Below are 10719 nucleotides of genomic sequence, written 5' to 3'. Positions count from 1 at the left end.
AGGTAGATTTGTTTTTTGATATTTTATGAAATAAAAATGAGCTGTTTATATCTCATTTGGTATTTAGTAGATATATTATAATCTGTAACAATGTGTTGCAGAGTTTTTAGCACTTCCTTGAAAAATCTACATTTTGCACCATTTCTTGGCATATATATGCACATTCACACACACACACACACAAACACATATACACACATATATGTATCTTTGGAAGGCAGAATAAAAGCAATTAATAAATGTCTGCTACGTGCCAGGCACCATGCTTGATGCTTTACAAATATTACCTCATGTGATCTTCACAACAACCCTGAAAAGTAGGTGCTATTATTATTCCCATTTTACAACTGAGGAAACTGAGCAAGACAAAAATTAAATGATTTGCCCAGAACCACACAGTTAGTAAGTTTCTGAAGCCAGATTTAAACTTAGGTCTTCTTGATTCTAGACCCTGGCTCTATCTACTGTGTCACCTAGATATTATGTCAATATATTGAATGTAATGCCCCCCCGTCCAAAAAAAAAGAAACAAGAAGAAGGAGGAGAAGGATTTGTAAGATGAAGTTTCTAGGGGCGTTAAGGTAAGCAACTCAGACCATCATATAACTTTCTGTGTTTTCTGTCTTTGTGTAGTGAGAGTTCAACTCAGGAGTCAGCTCTTGCTTCAGGATTTTTCCTGCTCCTTCCAGATACTGGGGTGTTACCTTTGTATATACTTTGAATTTATTGGTGGATATTTTTCTCCAATATAATGAAAATTCCTTATTGGAGGGGCTATTTGGAGGAATGAATATCTTATTGTAGTGTTTAGTATGTAGTAGGCCCTTATAAATGCTTTTTTTAAATCAGGTGCATAAGCAGAATGATTTTAGTTCCCCTATATAGAGAGCTGGGTGACAGATTTTTTTTCAAGAAAAGAGATCCAGATTTTCTCTAATATTGATCATCAATTTCCTTCAAGTTTTTACAATGTCTTTTTCATAGTTACGTGAGATAGACTAGACAAAGCGAAAATCTGCCTTGGGCCTACTATGATGTGTCAGCATGAACCAGATCCATCATGTTCTTCCCCGATTGAACCTTGAAGGCAATAGAGTAGACTCGGATATTCACCAGACTTTGAATTAAGATTCCACTTATTTTCTAAAATGAAGAGAGAGAAATAAAAGTCATCTGAATAGATCAGATAGTTTGTGATACTCATAAGGTTTATAAACCAAAAGAAATAGGTTAATATCATGTGATTCATGGCACTGAATCTCAATTGCATTTGAGGAACTAATAGACAAGTGAATGTGCCAGGAGAAGCTGCCAAGGACAAATTATAGATAGTTAAACCTATCTGTAGAGACTATAGGAACATGAGCCTAATATATTTGGGATGAAAATTATATTTTATATAATTAACTCTGAGATAATAGCAGAACTATAATATTAATTGATATTGCTGGCATATGTACCTTTTAAATTGTATTAGTTATTTAAAAATACTGTATTATTACATTATGTAGTTGATAAAAAGCAAAAAAATGACTAGGAAAACAATTATCCAAAGATTTTGTAAGTAGAAAATAATGATTAATGTCTAAAGATCATACCATCACCATTATGTACCCTAAAATCCACATGGTATGATCTTTTGACATTTATCATTTTAAACATTACACATTTTTCTACTTTGCACATATTTCTAAGCTAGAAATTATTAAGTTAAGCTTATCTTAATGAGAAAAGAATTTCATAACACATATCATAATTTTTAGTAAGGACATTTTTTTCATAAATATATGAATTTTCCCTTTCATTTCTGGAAAATAACCTTTTTTTAAAACTATTAAATACCCCAATTTTTTTAGAGTTGCTATCCTACAAAGTTTTAGCAGTTACCTAGTAAGTTGCTAATTGGAACAAGATCTTTATTGAGGTCTCTTCGTTCATGAAAATGTCATAACAAATAGACTACTCATGTTCACTGTAGGAGATAAATGACAATTTTACTGGTACACACTTGGATCTAATTTGTAGTTAAATTAGACTTTATAACAATAGATCTATACCAATACTTTGAAATATGAAGGCTTTATTTTTTAATCTAAGTTTATGAAGGTGTGTTTAATCTGTTTTGGATTTTCTTTGCACTCCACATATAATTTAAAATTAATGACATATAATTTAGAAGCATATGGAAAGATGGGAATAACACAGTGAAGAAATATGCATATTTCCCAGACATATAAACTGTCAAATATTCACAAAAGAAATTATGAACTTCATGTAAAACTATTTCAGTTGAATACAGAGAATAGATAAGAGGGAACCTGAATAAGGCAATACTAACACTCACTAGCTTTTACATTCTACTCTTACCAAGGATTCACAGTGATCCATGAACATTTTCTGGTAAGCTTATTGAGATCCTCTCTTGACGAAGGTATTTCCTGTTGTCTTTTGCCAACTCTCATCGGTAACAACTGGCATACAGTCATTCTTCCTAGATGCAAGATGAATAGTTGGGAATGAGGGGGATTGAGTAGGTGTTAGCACCTAATGTCACCTTAAGCCTGTGGTGGATCCTATATTAGAGGATTCAAAGACTACACCCATGATAATTCCTTAACCTCCTCCCTGCTCATAAAAATGTAGCACTTTATGATTAAGCTCTATCACAAAAAGAAAAGGAAGCAAACCAAAGGAGGAAACTGAAGTAGAAGCCAAGTTTGCCTATTAGGGTCCTAAAGGAAAAGCCACTGAAATCAACATCAGTCCCTCTTATCCCCATAAAGGTTACTAACATCTGAGAACTAATCTGAGTCAAGTTTTTTATTCTATACTAGGGATATACCCACCACCAAATGGTAGAAACCAGAAAGTAAGTGACATTAGACTATAAGGAAAAAATTCTGAAATACTAAATATTTCAACAGAGGAAAAAAGTGAAAATTTAAAGCACAAACATGTAAATCATATAAACTTAAACCTGAAGAAAAGATGACTACTAAATCATCAAAGAGATTACAAACCTATTTACCTATTGCAAGATAAAGAAATATGAACTAGTGTCTGATGAAACATAGAATCCTATGAAATCCTAAATTCTAGAATTACTCTGAAGAGGAATAAAATCTATTAGAGAATAAATTAGTGATGAATACATGTGCACATTTATATATCCTACTGAAGAAATTTAAAACTCAATTACCAGATTCAGAAAAATGAAAACTACAGTAGACAGTGTCTTTAAAAAAAAAATACAGAGAATAAGAAATATATAGGCTTGGAATGTGAAAATACTGAAGTGATAGAAAATCTGGCAGAAGAGAAGTGAAAGGAAATGATATTAAAAGAACATATTGTCTTGATGAAAGCTAAAACCATTCATCTCAAAGATATGATGCGCAGATATGTGTTAATTTTCATATCTTCCAGAAGAACATGACAAATAAAAGCCCTGGGAGTGATAATAAAATGAAAAATACAAGAAGATTGCCAAGTACCTCTGAATATGGAAAATAAAGTATCAATTTAAAAAGTATTGCCTCCAAGGGGGAAAAAAATGCAAGCTTCAAACTTCAAGACACACAGTAGATAAATTAACAATTGCAACAAAAAATAATTATGTTGTTAAGCAGCCAGAATACCTTAAAATATAATAGAAAGTAAATATGCATCATTTTAAAAGAAACTCATTGGAAACTTAACAAGTGAACAGAACGGTCTATTTCAAATAGCAAAGGAATCCACACTCCAATACAAAATGACACATTGCAAACCCAAGTGTAATCTTGAAAGGATGTTGGATTTTCAACAACAACCACCCAAAAAGACCACAATGAAATTGCTAAAAAAACAACAACAAAAACAATGTGTACATAATTTTTGGTCTGGCCACACCTCAAACAACAGACATAAAATAAAGATGAGTACACCTGCCAAGAAAAGTATAAATTTTGAAATAAATTGCTGGTCTTAGAGAGTATTTTTAAAAAGCCATAGTGATTTATAGGATTTTTAAAAAAGGAAAAAAATTTTTAAAAAATCATCAAGAGAATAAAGACGAAAGCAAAATTTAAAGAAGTTGTGAAGATATACAAGAAAAGTTGGAGGACAGACTAGAAAAAACTACACCAACTTATGAGTGAATCAGTGTATTTCATGGAACAATATCTCAGCATGGGAGAGTATAATTGGGGGAAAGGGTGGTAGAAGCTGGGGGAGAATAGGCCAGGTAACCTTATCAAATCTATGGATGAACAATGATGAGATGTCTTATATTAAGGATGCCTTCTTTCCCTGTGACTTTTGGGGACAATCTATAAGTTGTGTTAAGATAGATTAAGCATGAAGATAGGCAAAGAGGAAACAAAACATTACATTTGCTAATGACAAGAAACCAGTTGAAACAATGGTTTCAGTAACATTGTAGGTTCCAAAATAAAAACCAATGCAAAGCAATAGCATTTGTATATATTAATAATGATAAAACCTAACATGCAGTCATAGAGAGAAAAATTTCATTCAAGATAAGTACCAAATACACAAAATAACTGGGAGTCATTCTACCAATACATATTCATTATTCATTTAGATACAATTACAACCAATACTTTACAGAACTAAAATAACAAATTCAATTAGAGAAAAAGAGGTATAAACTTTCAAAGAAATGTTGAAAAGAATAAAGGGGAAATAACATTTTCACACCTCAAAGTATATTATAAAGTGGTAACATTAAAACCGTGTGGTACTGTTTAAAAATTGAAAAGTAGATCAATGTAACAGACTAGAGAAGTAAGAGGCAGATAAAACTGAATTGAAAAACAGTTTTGGATAATCCCCCCAACAAAAATTACTGGGGAAAGAATTTTCTATTTGACAAAAATTTCTGAGATTATTTGAAAGCATCCAGAAGAAATTAAATTTAGCTGAATATAATTGAATTTAATTGTTTAACTCCTACCATATTTAACAATAAATACAAAAATGGAGATGTGCTAATACTGATGGAGGTGCCCCCAGCCTCAATATTCTAACCTCATTATAGACCCCTCCTCAAGGCCCACTGTGTGCACCTAGGCCCCCCACCAACGTCCTAACTTCTTCATATGCTTCACTGCTCACTAGAACAACGGGTGTGCTACTGAAACTCATAGTTCTCACGGAAACAACAGGCATTGTAACCAGATCATTGCCTCTACCTAGGCACTGCCTCCAGACACATTTCTTGTAGTTTCCATAGAAACAGGTGTGTTGTTGTACTCAACCACAATCACATCATCTATTTAGCACAAGATAGGACCATAATACCTAAGTATTCATCTTGACCAGACAGTACCAAAATAGCTACCTAATCAGAAGACAGCAACATTAGGATGTAGAGCAGGATGCTTGACCAGCAAATTATAAAAGGGGCCCACCCTTCAATCCCACCTACACATTAACAGTAAAGAACTGACCTAGAATGAACTTATGATGTAGAGAGGCTGATTATAATATCATTACTATGTGTGTATATATATATATATTTGTGGGTAACCACATGTGCAATTCCACTGAGGCCAGGACACCTCTTCCATTACCTAATCCCTTAACAAACTCCTCCTGCCCTTTAATATTAATCATGTTCCTATATTCTATGTAAAACTTGATTGCGTAATCAACATCATATCCTCTATAAAATGTGCTTTGCCTTACTAAAATGGCTAAATTCCTGTAAGGAACTTAGCCACTTACCAGAGCATGAAGCCTCAAAACTATAACAAATCTTTCCAACTGGCTTGGAGTCAACCCGAGTCTCTGAAATTCTTTAGAGACATCCCACCACAACTCTACACGAAATTCATCAATACGTTAACAAATTAAGCGGTTAAATGGTACAATGGCTAGAGGACCAGGCCTGGAGTCAGGAAGACTCCATCCTGAGTTCAAATCTAGACTCAGACACTTGCCATATGTGTGACACTAGGCAAGTCACTTGCCCCATTTGCCTCAGTTTCCTCATTTGTAAAATGAGCTAGAGAAGGAAATGACAATCCACTCCACTATCTTTGCCAAGAAAACTCCATATGGGGTCACACATCAAAAGGCAGACATGACTGAAATGACTCAACAACAACAAAACTAAAAACTTAGAAGAGATGAAGATAATATGTCTTTTATAGCTTGGATATTGGGTGGATTATTAATCAAACCAAGGACAGAGGCAATTATCGAAGACAAATACATAATTCTATTTAAATTAAATTTAAAAGCTTTTTTATGAGCAAAATTAATGTAACTAGAATTAAAAGGAAACTAGAATACTTGGAAAAATCTTTGTAGCAAATATTCAATTCAAGAAACATTCATTAAGTGTCAAATACATTCCAGGACCTGTGCTAAGTCCTGGCTTAACTTAAATGGCTCCAAATATCTCATATTTAAGATATATAAACAAGTAAGAGAAACATGTTAAGATGAAAAGCTATTATCAGTAAATAAGTAGCCAAGGGATATGAAGAGAGAGTTCTAAAAAAAAATAAATAATTGCAAGCTATTGACAACCACCTGAAGGAATGCTCCAAATCACTAATAAAAATGAAGGGCAAATCAAAATATTCCTCAGATTTTGCCCCATAACTGATGACAGAAGATCAAAGGAAACAATATTGGAGTCGCTGTAGACAGACACATAAGTGCCTTACTGGTGGAGCTATGAAAGGATCTCATGATTCTACAAAGCAAAGAGAGCAATTACAATGTTCGTGCCTTTCAACCTATAGAGGCCACTGCTAGGAATATACCCCAAAGAGGTTATGACAGCAATGTCCAATATAAACCAAAATATTTATAGCTGTACTTTTTTATGAGTGTCAGCAAAGAATTAGAAACCAAACAGAAGTTCATGATCAGTAACAATTAAACAAGTTGTGATAGTTGGAAGCAAATTATTGTTATAATAAAATATACAGGAAAATGAAGACCTAAGAACTGAGGAAAAATTATTTTAGCTGAATTAGAAAAACAACATATACTGCTTGAAATAACATTAATGGAAGAACAATAAAAAATCATCAAACCTGAATGCCGAAAAATTTGAATGACCAACTTCACCCTAGAGAGGTATGCGAAGACTCCTACCCCACACTCTACCCACACTGCTGATCCAAAATTCTTTGTAGAGATGGGTGACCTTGGGAGTGGAACACTGCATTTAACAGTCAGATTTTTTTTTCCAATATGCTGATGAGTTCTGCTGGACTTTTTTTTCCTTTCTCTTTTTTTATTTGTTATTACAAAGGGTAGTTCTCTGAGAGTGGCTAAGGAAAGGATAAATTAGGAAATGAAGATAATTTTAAGGTGAAATACATAAACAAAATGTATTTTTAAAGCATATTAAAATGTTATTTTCCTATTGATATGTTATTATTACAGCTTCATTATCAGAAATATCTTGGTGAAAAGTGAAAATTCATTTTTCAAATATTCAAATAAACATTTGGATACATTATATATGTATCCAAAGTAGGATGGACATATCCTCAAAGGTCTATAGTATGACAATAGAGGTGTGTGGACCTCTAGGAGGTCCATAGGGAGGATAGGTAAGTGGTTTGCATTCTACCCTTCCCCCAAGTCAATAACGGATCTTTTCTTCAACACTAACCCACTATTATCTTTGTAGTTAGTTACCTAGGGTCTATAATGTGATCTCATCCTGAACTCTTCACTCTCACTCACCCAATGAATCTGATCAGTTCCTATGTCCTGTTCTTATTGCCACAGCATCATTTACATCTATCCACCTTCTCTCTACTTACAGAACCATAACATTAGTTTAGGCCCTCAACATATTGTTCCTGAACTTTTACAATAGTCTCCTACTTGATGTCCTTGCCCTGTTTTCCCTGCTCCAAACCATCCTCCACCAAAGTGATTTTCTTAAAATAAAGGACTGATGATGTCATTCCCCTAACATGTTCCAGTGACTCCCTGATGACTTGAGGTTCAAATATAAATCCACTCTTCTTAAAAAATTTTAATCCCTTCCCAACCAGGCCCAAGTTCATTTTCTAGCCAGTCGATAAACTTTTATTAAGTGCTTACTCTAGACCAGGCACTATGTCAACCTCTGGGGTACAAAGAAAAGCAGACAGTCTCCGCTCTCAAGTAGGTTACAGCCTAACATGTGATGCAACATAAAAACGTCTACGTACAACCTATATAAAGAACAAATTTAAAATGTAATCAACAGAGAGAAGGCATTAGAATTAAGAGGCATTATGAAAGGCTTCCTATAGAAAGTGAGAATTGAAACAAACCAGGTGCTCCCAGCGTGATATTCACAGCACCTACAGCGCCATGAAAATGTTGGCACAATTCTGAATCACGAAATACAACAGACTCTCTACATGGAAGACAGAACCAAAATATTTATCCAGACACCAGAAAGTCAAACCCATCATAGTAACAAAGAAATCTATATACAGTAGCAACGAGGAGGGTAATACCATGCCCAAGCCTTCCCTTCCTTAGGCTTCCCACAAACCAACTGTCTTATACAAATCACAAACAAGCTTTCTCACTCACACTAGCCAGCTGTCTTTTCCAACTCTGATTGCTCTCTGACTAACTTCCTCTCAGCTGTGCCCTATCTCTGTCTCTTCCTATTCCACCCTTCCTGGTCCACCCCTTCCTGCTCCACCAGTTCAGCAAGCTCCTCCAACCACATGTGGTCACATGGGCTTATTCATGAATGGGAAAGATCTTCACATTTAAATTATCATTATACCAGGAAAGCCATATGTGGACAGAAAGCATTCCATTCGAGGAGAACAGCCCAATGAAACTGACAGAGTTGGGAGATGGGGCTTAATAAGATAATTATAACAAGAGTAATTACAAGTGTAACATTTATATAGCATTTTTAGGTTTTTCACAGTTCTTTAAAACATTATATCCTTGGCCCCCGGCTCCGGGGTTCTCCCGTGGGAGTGCGGCTTTCGAGCCTCGCGAGCTACTACTCCCTCAGGGCCTGGGGCCATGAGCACTGTTCGCTCCCTGGAGTACAGGGAGGGGGGTGGGGGATCGGACGGCCCTCCGGAGTATGCAGCTGAGCCCAGGCTCCATTCTGCAACCCCCAGCTCTCCTGGGAAGCTCCAACCATGGCTGCGATTCGGAAGAAGCTGGTGATTGTGGGGGATGGAGCTTGTGGGAAAACCTGCCTTCTCATCGTCTTCAGCAAGGACCAGTTCCCAGAGGTCTATGTCCCCACCGTCTTTGAAAACTACATCGCTGACATAAAGGTGGATGGCAAGCAGGTGGAGCTGGCACTGTGGGACACAGCCAGGCAGGAAGACTATGACCAACTTTGGTCACTCTCTTACCTAGACACCGACGTCGTTCTCCTGTGCTTCTCCATTGATAGCCCAGACAGCCTTGAGAACATCCCTGAGAAATGGACTCCAGAAGTAAAGCATTTCTGTCCAAATGTGCCCATCATCCTCGTGGGAAATAAGAAGGACCTGAGGCAGGATGAGCATACCTGGAGACAGATGGCCAAGATGAAGCAGGAACCTGTGAGGTCAGAGGAGGGCCGGGAAATGGCCAATTGCATCAGTGCCTTTGGCTACCTCGAGTGTTCTGCCAAGACCAAAGAGGGGGTCCGAGAAGTGTTTGAGATGGCCACCCGGGCCGGTCTACAGGTCCGAAAGAACAAGTGGTGGCGGGGCTGCCCCCTCCTCTGAGCTCCCCCCATCCACCAAGGTCTACACACCATTGGATTCCATATGGCTAGTTTTGGGTTCCTTCCTGACCAAGGCCACATGTGTTCTAATACTCTCCTGCTCTTGAGTAGGAAAGATCCTTTAGAAGGACAGGGACCATTTGTATGCTCATGGGTATCAGAGCTTAGTGCTTGCTCTCATCTGAAATAGGACTGTGCTTTCCATGTTGGAGAAGCCAGGGGTAGGGGTGAGGGGAGTGGTCTTTACTGTTTATCCTGCACTATGGTTCACCCACCAGCATTTTTTTACATAATTAATTCTGGAGCCTACTTCTTTTTAAATGCCTCCCAATGAGTGGAACTTCCTTCCCCTCCCTTCTTCCCCCCTCATCCCCCCACTTTAGGCATGGCTGAGGATTATTTCTCGTTGTCCTTCCTGATGGACGACACTCAATAAAAATCTATGGGGGCTCTCAAAGAAAAAAAAACTAAACATTATATCCTTTTATCCTCAGAATAACCCTGGAAGGTAAGTAGAAAGTAGATGAAGTAGAAAACAGATAAAGTATAAAGAGATAAAGTGAATCACATAGCTACTAAGTGTCTGAAGCCTGATATGAATTTAGGTCTTCCTGACTCAATGTCTAGCCCTCTAACTACAATACCTAATTGTACTCCCTTTTTGCATTGTATAGTACATTCAGCTGAACTTCTTGTTATTCCTCCAACATCTTCCATTTTCATGACTTGACCCTAAATATCCTTCTACACCTGGTATGAATTCACTTTTTATCTCTGTAGAATGCGGATTTCCTTCAAAATTCAATTCAAGAACTATCTTCTACAAGAAGTTCTTTTTCACCTCCCTAGTTTTTAATGCCTTCCCTCCCCAAATTTCCTTGCATTTATCTTGTATAATATATTCATTTATATGTCTTCAAACAACAGAAATTTGCTTTTTTTAATGCAGGAACTGTTTTGTTTTTGTATTTATATCTGTATCCCCAGCACTTAGCATC

At 36.3% G+C, this 10719-nt stretch overlaps 1 pseudogene; it reads left to right on the top strand.

The window, feature by feature from the left end:
* Nucleotides 1-9136: 9136 nt before the first annotated feature.
* On the top strand, nt 9137-10165 carry LOC140531499 (rho-related GTP-binding protein RhoC pseudogene; annotated as a pseudogene).
* The last annotated feature ends 554 nt before the right edge of the window (nt 10166-10719 follow it).

Source organism: Notamacropus eugenii, chromosome 3 (assembly GCF_028372415.1).
Source record: "Notamacropus eugenii isolate mMacEug1 chromosome 3, mMacEug1.pri_v2, whole genome shotgun sequence".
In the NCBI taxonomy this organism is placed as follows: Eukaryota; Metazoa; Chordata; class Mammalia; order Diprotodontia; family Macropodidae; genus Notamacropus; species Notamacropus eugenii.
This window is presented reverse-complemented; position numbering and strand designations above follow the sequence as displayed.